Source organism: Podarcis filfolensis (assembly GCF_964270895.1).
Source record: "Podarcis filfolensis genome assembly, chromosome: 8".
NCBI lineage: Eukaryota > Metazoa > Chordata > Lepidosauria > Squamata > Lacertidae > Podarcis > Podarcis filfolensis.
Window position 1 is genome coordinate 50,274,583 of NC_139611.1, and position 10,091 is coordinate 50,284,673.

Genomic DNA, 10,091 nt, shown 5'->3' on the forward strand with positions numbered 1-10,091 from the left:
TTTCAGAGCCACATGGCAGCTCAGCTGCTCTCTGGTTCAGGCTTCAAAAATGCTTGGGTGGTTTTTCTTTCTTTTTCTTTTTTTAACTTACCCACTCTGACCTGCGGGGCAGCGTAGCTTTCAGGAGGCTTTCAGCAGGGCTGCTGTGCCACGAGAAACAGGTGTGAGCTTGTTAAAGGACTTCTCATTCACAAAAGGGTTTTGTCACCAGTTGTGACAACTAAAAGTCACCGGGGGAAAGCAGGTGGCTGGGGTGGGGTGGGGGTAGGGTTAACTGGGGCAGGCGGCAAGTATCGCAGCCAAAAGGACCTTGTTCTGAGCTAGTGGCTGTTGTCTGGCTGGCACCAGCCTCTGATCTCCTGAATACACAACCTCTCTGTGAGCTTGTTATTTGTTGTCCCCCCAGCAAAGGCAGAATGCAAAGAACGGTAGGCGGTGAGCTCTTCTGGCAAAATCCACTTGAAAGTATAGAATTACAGAATTGTAGAGTCAGAAGGGACTACGAGGGCCATCTAGTCCAACCCCTGCAATACAGATTGCTCCTAGTCCTCATGATTGTCTCCCATCCTCCAATTTGTATGTTTTCTTTTCTTAGGTTTCTTACTTTCCCTCTAACCATAAGGTCCTGGGGCAGTAAAATATGCAATTGTAAAAAGGTCGCAACAAGAAAAGCATTAAAAAAATTAAAAACAATTCCATATATAAGCATAGGTAAAAAATAGTTTAAAAACCAGTTCAGTGGTTACATTGGAACCTGCTGCACAAAATAGAGAAATAAAAAAATAAGCAATATTGATTATTCAACATAGCAGGCAATTATTGTTTAATTGCAGGTTTGGAGTGAGAGTGGGGGTTGATATTCATTTAACATGTAACTTTGAAATTTATAAAATAAATACAGAAACTTCAAAACAATCAGCCTCAGTGGTATTTGAGCTCTCGAGTGTTGTCTTCTTGCGGTTCAGGAGTGTGGACCTGCAGAAACCTACTGTTGTTTATATTGCTTTCGGGGTATAAGAATTGTTTTCATTTATTTATTTGCTACATTCATACTCCAGCTTCAGGTGGTTTTTGTTTTGCTAGAGTTGAGTAGCTAGGATCCAGCTTGAAATGGAGGTTCTCCAAAAGGGCGGCTTAGTCAGACAGGCAGAGCGCCTGGAGTTCAAGTAAAACATGCGGCCGAGGCTTAGCCTATTAATAGCCTTCGCTTTAGTGGCGTGTGAACAAAGCAGTGACCTCAGGCTTTATATGACTCTGTGCAAAATCTGTTCAATAAGTCCTAGTGGGAATGTTTTCCTTGCTGTTGTTTCACTCTGGGAAATCTTCAGATTGGCAAGTTGTGACAAGAGAGTTTTTCCTGCTTTGATAACAGGAATAACTCTGAATTTGTTTTTGCCCCCGCCTTCTGCCACCCAGAATACGTTTGCACACAAGATGTTCTGTGATAAAGTCGAAAAGCAAGCCTGAAAATTACTTTGGAACTCAGTGCCGTAAGAACTGATTATATAAGAAAAGCTGGTTTTTGCAGCCCTTGCATTGCTGATAGTCCAGAACCTGCAGGGTGGTGGCTATGGGTTCAAATATTCTGCATCCCTCCTTGTCCTCTTTCCTGACTCTTGTGTGTGTCACCATCTCCCTGTATCTGCTTTCCATTCCTCCTACTTTATCATTCTTTGCAAGTTGAGAAAGAAAGTGACTTGCACATAGTTAAAAAGCAGTTATGTTCTGGTGTTTCTTTTTAATGAACACGCCAGCTATCTTTCTCTTATGCTACAATATTCTTACTTTGGCACTTGCTTTAAAAAAGCTGACAGAAGTCTTGTAACGTACACTTTTGGCTTCATTCCCTAGACCCCTTAGAAAGTCATTGTGTTTTCACATTCATGTATGCAACTCAACTGAAATTAATCCAGGACTGTGAGGACTCTCTTTTCAGAGAGGAACCATGTGTGTTTAGACTGTCAGGGGTCTCCTCAGGGGTTTTGCCTGTTTGTTGCTGAGTTTATAGAGAGCCATGGCAGCACTGCACACACACTCCCTCCAGTGAATTAAGCCCTGTGGGTCTTGTCACCAATGGGAAGGTAATTTCAGTTTGTTGTGCTGTTGTGACCTGGGTATAATGCCAGCTTTCAAACTTTTACAAAATGGTACAGGTGAGGTGAGAAGGGAATAAGAGTTCAGAGACGATGAGCAGAATTGCAGACACCTGGAAGCAGGTAGTTTGTTCATTTGAGAGCTGCTTGGGCCTTTCATGTAACTCTTGCCATGTGGCTCTTTGCCTGTGCCAAGAGATGAGGGGGGGGGTTTGATGCTGTGGCACAAAGATTTTAAGTGCCAACTCAACATCATATTGATCCTGGATCTATGAAATGGATGGCACTGTGTTTTCAGGACGGGGGTGTTTCTGGCCCTCTTGCTGTGATTGGATGGATTGCACAGGGCAAGGAAGGATCTATGTAACCTAACTGCTCCATTCTTTTTGCGTGACCTCTGGCATTATGAGGTTTTGTATTTTTGCAGAAATTGTCTTGTTTCTTTGTAATGAGGATGGAGTGATTTGTTTGCTGGTGTTTTGTTGTATTTTATGTGAAATGGGTTGTTGAAATGTGCTTACAAGAATTCAGGCCTTTTTTAATGCTTATGGGATGGCAGTTTTCATTGATTTTTGTTGTATATTTTTGTCATTTCTATGGGCTGCAAACTATCTTGAGGACAGCAATGAGGAAAGCCTGTAATATAAATTGAAAATGAAATGAAATAAGTAGACAGCTGCCTTCTTTCATGTGCATTAGCTATCAAGTGACTGTGGATTTTAATATCATTTTCCTCCTAATTGCCTTACGGTCAAACTAGATGTTTGGCGAAACACTTCAGTGATGGAATCCAGCACTTTGTGGAACTAAAAAGTGGTGAGGGGAGAAATTGTGGGGAGAGCCAGAAGGTGATGGGTTAAGCACTCCTCCCACCCACCACCCACTCCAGATGCTATTCCTTTACCCTCTTCCCCTTGCTTTTTAGAAGTTTGTCAAAGACTTAGACTCAAATATACGAGTCTTTTTGCTGAAAGTTTTCTTTGTCTCTTAGTGAGAGAGCCTGCAGATGATTTAGGGGTTAAAGTTAAAGCAATACATCATACCTGTGCTCATCTGTTTATTTGCTGATAATGAATTACACCCTGAGTGCAGACTTTGCAAGCTGGGATTTCTGTGCATCCCTTGGAGACGAGGCAGCGTTCAGAAACAGTTGGCTGGCCTGAGTCCAGGGATTCCCAGTGGAGTCATAGTGTTCTTCTGAGCGGGAGTGGGGTGGGGGAGGAGATGGTCCTGACACGATTTGGCAAACCGTAGCAGATCTTCAGCCATAATCCAGCTCTGTGTTGGATTACTTTAATCCCTTTGCTCTGCTTGCAGGAGCCCTTCTGCTAAGGGCGCTTTTAAACAAGCGTTTCTATCATGTTGCAGCAATGATGTTGTTTTCCTGCTGTTGAGCACTGGGGATCTCTGCAACGGGAGAAGATGGCAAACGGCACAATGTGGTGATAAAGTGGGTTTGCAAAGGAATGTTTGCTGGGTGCCTGGAGTTCAGGCTTTTTCTTTAAAAATAAATCAAAAATAAACCACAGCCCGGTTGTTAACTTCAAATTATATTTCTTATTTTATTTTAATTATGTATATCCAAACAATTACAAAGAAAATTCCCCCCCCCCCCAAAAGCAACTCATGAAAATCACAGATATAATAAAAAAGAGGGGGAAAGTTAAGATCTGTCAAATGTCAAAACCATCACAACTGCAATGCAAAGGAGACAGCATAAAACTAGGGGAAAGTAATCATTACAAGCCTTGATGGATAAAACGATTTTCAGTGCTTTTCCAAACACAGGAGGAGATGAGGATTGGTGTACTTTCCCAGAGAGAGAATTCCTGAACCAGTGAGCCACTGTCTAAAAATCCCACTTCCTTTAACCTGCCATTCACATTTTTGCTAATGACACATCAGGGAATAAGGTCGCTGATGCTGATCTTGGGACTTAGATTGCATTCATATGGGCAGAGGTGATCCTTAGGGTAATGTAGTCGTAGGTCAATTAGGGCAGTAAAGGTTAATCGCGTAGCGGCTGACCTGTGACCCTCCAGATGTTGGATTCAAACTCCAGTCACCCCAGCTAGCATATTCAGTGATTAGGGAAGATGGGAGCTGTAGCCCAACAACATGTGGAAGATCACAGGTTAGCCACTTCTGGGTGGAAACCAGCAGTTCATACTGAGCCCGGAAACAAACTGGTAAGCAAAGTAGTTGGTATAGGCTCGATATAGTCTGTGCTAATGGTCTTACTCTTGCCATGATCCTATGGCCACATTTTGAACCCATCGCAGTTTCCGAACTCTTTTAAAGGCAGCCCCACATGAGAGCATTGCAGTAGTCTAGCTAGGATCTAACCAACACGTGATTGATACCAGATCTGCTTTCTCCAGCGTGAAGCTGATAAAAGGCATTCTAACTATCAATGGCACCTGGGCATCCAGGAACAATGTGGGGTCTAGGAGAATCCCCAGACTTCAAACTTGATCCTCCAGGGCAGTGCTATTATTCTAGAAAAAGAGGTGCCAGAACTCACCCTGAATGCCTCCCTTGTTCTCTTATAATGGAAATGGCGCCCACCTGAGAGGTGCCAGAACTGAGTTCCAGTGAGTTCTGGCTGGGGAAAAAAGCCCTGCTTCAGGGGGAAGTGCAATCTAACCTAGAAGAAGCTGCATACCTCCACCCAGATCAGCAGAATGCCCAACTACCAGAGCCTCTGTCTTGCCTGGATTGTTTCAGTTAGTTTGCCCTTATCAGGATCAAAACTGCCTGCAGACACTGGTTCAAAGTTTCCACCATCTCCCTAGGATCATCTGATGGCTGAGTGTCATCAGTGCGCTGATATGTCAACCCAAACCTCTGCGTGACCTCATCCGGCAGTTTTGTGTAGATGGTGAAGAGTAGTCTGTGCCTAAAGGATATTTCTGAAAATATGCACAAACGTTTTATATGTTTTCCCTACTCCATTTTGGTCTTAAAAAAAGAAAAAAGTTTACAGGAGGAAAGGAGACCATAAGTGGAAGCATGATAATGGATTTAATCGCTTCATTAACTAAAAAAATCCCATCCCTTAACTGTGAAGGTTTCCCACTAATCCTTGTTGCTTTCTAAGCCTTTGGCAGATACTACTGATGTGTGCCAAGTGATTTCTTTATCTAGGGGACCTTGAGCCAGGCACACATAATCTCAACCATATCTCACAGGGTTATTAAGAGGATAAAATGGGACATATCCATGTATAAAATACCTGAAAAGGATGCAGGTATGATCAAAGTATTCTTTTGGTGTGGCCCAGTTATCCCTGGTTTCCTTGCCTATCAAATTCTACTGATGCCAGAGTTCCTTTCCTGTAAAGTGCTGGGGACCTCAGAATAGGCTTGCAGGTTAATGGGATGATCCAATAAAATGTTTGTGCTATTCTTCCTCTGGGCCTTGGAGTGCATAGAGCAGCCTCCCGCCTTGCCCCAGCAGACAGTTGGTTTCAGGAAACAAGTGAGGTGGGAGTCAGTGAGCCCTCAACTTGAGAGAGAGAAAGAGGAAGCTGTTTCATGTTTCCTTCGCTTCAAGTCAAGTGCATTTGTTCATTGCCTTTGAATAAGGCAGCCTAGGTTGGTCAACAGGGTCCAAAAATAGGCGTGTGGAACTTTCCCCGTTTTATATTGTGATGTTATGTAGAGAACGCCCTGAGACCTGCAGGTATAGGACAGTATACAGATTTAATACAAAAATATGTATAATTATGCACAACTAACAAACATAACTAAGGCAGGGGTGGGGAACCTGTTGTGCTCTAGATGTTGTGGTGCCACAGCCAGGATGACCAAAGGGCAGAGAAGGTGGGGGGTTGTAGTCCATCAAAATCTGGAGAGCCACAGGTGCTCCACCCCTGTACCCAAGCTATGAGCAAACCTTTGGACTGTCTATTGAAATATTCACTTAATGGAGGCATGGACAAGGGTCGTTACTTTCATGTGTTGACTGGGAGGGGAGGAGAACTCTTTTTAACCACCAGTCCTTCATCCCTTAACATGAGGGAAGGGCCCTTCCTCCATACACACACACAGGATGGAGAACTTGTGGCCCTCCAGATGCTGACTGACATGGTCATTGACCATGCTGACTGGGGCTGACGAGAGTCGGGAATTTATCATTATCTGGAGGACTACAGGTTCCCCATTCCTGCTTCACAGTTAAGCTCCAACACATCTGTGTTAAGTGATCTTGAGTATATCTTCATAGCTGGGTCAAGTCCAGAATGCTTTGTGAGAAGCAAGCAGGCATTATTGGGCAACTCATCAGAAATGTGGCTAGTGGTCATCGGTTCCCCCTTCTTTCCAACCTGCAGGGCTCCAACTTGGCTTGCTGCTCTTCTGGAATGGAGAATGTGACGCAGAATATTCCTAGCCCCCCTCGGGTGCCTGCACTTCACAGTAGCAAGTTTATTACTAACAGACAAGCTGTGTTTCAGGGCAGCGTGTTTTCCAAGCTGTGATCTTCCCTTTGAGGAAAGCCCTGAAAAGTTCTAGGGAAACCTCAAACATTCCCAGAAATACAGTTGGAAAGGCACTGTTGAAGAGTGCAAGAAACACTCCAGTCAAAAACTCTAAACGGCAAGTGTTTTGACGCTGCAAACAGCCTGATTCAGCAGTTCCTTAACTTTCATCTTCAGAAGCTGTACCATACACACACTGCCTTCTCCCCCACCTCAGTTTGATTCAGTGTCCAAAGCTTAGCGGTTTTAAGCTAAGCTTGGAGGATGTGAGGCTGCCTTGTTCTCTGTTGCCAACCAGAAAAAGCCCATAGGAAGCTGCCTTATTCAAGAGCGTTTGGTCCAACTAGTGCAGTGTTATCTAGACACTGACTGGCAGGGGCTCTCCAAGGTTGCAGGCAGGGACTCTCACATCCCTACCTGGAAAGGCCAGGGGTTGAACATGGACCTTCTGCCTGCAGAGCAACTAGTCTATCATTGAGCTACAGCCCTTTCCAGCATAGGGAGCTGCATTTTAATGTATCAGCTCAGTATTGTCAACACTGGCAGTGACTCTCCAGGGTTTCAAGCAAGATTCTTTCCCAATCCAATCTAGGGAGGCCAGGGATTGAACCTGGGACCTTCTGCCTGCAAAGCAGATGCTCTGCCTCTGAGCTACAGCCCTTCCCCAGCTGAGACTCTTGACTCCTTCAATCCATCAAAGTTACTGGGGAAGGGTGGAGGTTGCCATCTGTTGCTCTATGCAGCCGACGCACCTGTTTGCCTTTTTGACAGAAGCAGAAAAGAGAACAAAGCCTGAGGCCAAATATAGATACAGATAGATCGATATAGCTGTATGCATGCACAGGCACACATACGTGTGTGTGCGTGTGTGTGTTCAGAAGAACATTTTGTCTTCCCCCCCCCCAGTCCAAACCTAAACCAAATGGATGTGTAAGCAAGTTGAGGGGAAAATGAGCCTTTGCCAAAACAAAAAACCAAAACAAAAAACCCCAAACTCCCCAAGAAAACACAACTTGCTCTGTTGCCCTGAATTAGAAAGTCTTAACCTCATCCTGTTTGCATCAACAAAACAAACACTTTACTCTTCATCAGCCCCTTGATCTCTTTGAGGCTGGCTGTGTTCATACCCATTGCCCCAGGTTGTGAAGTCTCCATCCAAAAATCTGCTGGAGGAGAAGAATGAGAAGAAGCTCGCCCACACAGTTCACATCCGACATGGAGGAGCAGCAGCTTCCTCGCTCACCTTCTGCACCATGTGCGCACTGACTTTTCTGCTGACCTCATGCAGCTGCAGACACACTGATGTGCACAGCCGGACTGGTTTGCCCTTGACGCAGCTTGGCACACAGGTGCTGATGTTTGCTGTGGAAATGTGCAGGTATGTTCTCTAAGGATCTGAAGGGCACACAAGGGACATGTCCCAGTCCTGATGGTCTGGATCATCCTAGCACATTTGGAACAGAGGAAACCACTGTACTGAGTCAGGCTATTTTTCCAACTGGTTCAGTACACTACACTGACTGGTAACTAATAAATTTTTATTATTATTATTATTATTATTATTATTATTATTATTACCCTGCCCATTTGGCTGGGTTTCCCCAGAATTCTCTCCAGGGTTTCAGGCAGCAGTCTCTCCCAGCACTTCCTGGAGAACAGGAACCTGCAACCTTCTGCATGAAAAGCACCAGGATATGAAGAATTTTGACAGTGGGGAATAGGACAAAAGAGGGAGAGGAAATTGCCCAGAGCCTCCCAATGACCTTTGGTCATGTGATGTGAACCTGAGTTTCCCTATACTGAATTGCTACAATTGGGGTTGGCATGGCTGAGTGAGAACAGACCACAAAGCGTTCCCTAGACGTTCTCCAGCTCCCTTGCTTGCTTCCCTGACCTCTCTGGTCCAGAAGGGGTGAGCAACTGAATAATGGTGGCAGCTGTCATCACCTGCCTGCCCTCCAGCTATGTGTCCAGAGAGCAGGTTCTGGCATTGATGAAAAGGAAGCACAGCAGCAACAGCTGGTGACGGCAGCAGTGAGGAGGGATGGTCCAACCAAAGGAGGCAGCTCACACTAAGAATGGGTGTCTTACCCAAGAGCTCCCAAAATCTGGCAGCAACCAGATATTACTGCATTACAGTTCCCATCATCCTTGGCCACTGGTCATGCTGGCTTGGCCTGATGGGAGTTGGAGTCCAACAACACCTGGATCCCCATCCCTGATCTTGCCCTTGCACTGCACAGATCTTTTCAAAAGCTCAGATTAAAAATAAATACAAATGAAACAGCTATTTGCTGGCCCTTTAAGAAACCTATATGGAAGTTTCCCATAAACAAACATGAAAGGGTATGTGTATATATATATATAATAGTTTGACAAAACCTAGAGCACCAGGAGGTTTTTCTCTTGATGGGCAAGGAAACTGCACAGCTTCATTAGTTTCCTCCTACACCAAAGTATCTCCAACCACATCTTCTGCCACCCACGCCAGCGTGGCTGTCAACATTCAGCTTGATTGACTTTAAAAGGTCATCGTCTTTTAAGATCTTTGCACATGCATGCACATGTTCTTGCGCTTAAACCAAAATAGACTTTCTGAACAAGTGGAGCAGCCACAACTGTCAGATGTGCAAAACAGCTTCCGTCTATCTTAAGTTGGCCCATCTTAGTGAAGCTGGCCCACCTTTAAAACAATACAAAAATGCAAAACTTGGTGTGGGCCCTGTTGGGTATTTGAGGCTTGAACCCCTGGTCCAAAGATCTAACCCCAGCTCCAGTGACAAGAGCTTGCACAGGGTTAGCCAAGTGCTGTATCCTTAAGCCCAGGTGGGATGGTTGGCTGTAGGCCTTTCCAAAGACTGGTGGTGTTGTTGTCATAGACACAATACCAGTGCATCAGTGGTGGATTTATACTGGAACGTCCACACATCATTCCAGTTTATCGGTTCTTCTGCAAAGGCCCATCTGGTCCAGCATCCTGTTCTCATAGCAGCCAACCAGATATGCATGGGGAGCTCATAAGCAGGAGAGGAGCACAACAGCTGGTATTCTGATCCTGGTAGCCATTGACAGCCTTGATTTCCACAGAACTTCTCTCCGGAAGTTCTTCTGCTCACTAGAGGTGCTGCCCATCTCAGCATACCCACCACCATACCCCCTTCAGCACAAAGTCCAGTGTCTCCATCTCACACAACTCACGGAATATATATTATTTCCCCTAAGTAATGAAACTAAGGCCAACATCTTCATTCTCTGCTTGTGAATATTACTGGTGATGACTTGAAACTCTGCCGTTTTCAGAACCAGGGAGATATTTTCCAGACACAGAGATAAGCAGACAAGCTCTATGCCTGCCCTGACAAGCTTAGTCTCTAAACAGAGTGAAACTAGGGAAACAAGATTGCTTAGTCAAGGACACCTTCCCTGTTTTCTCCGGCCTACTTTGCCCCCCGCCCTCTTAAATTCACCCTGCTTTATTTTAGTAAACATACAAAGACAATAAAGAGGTATATATATAT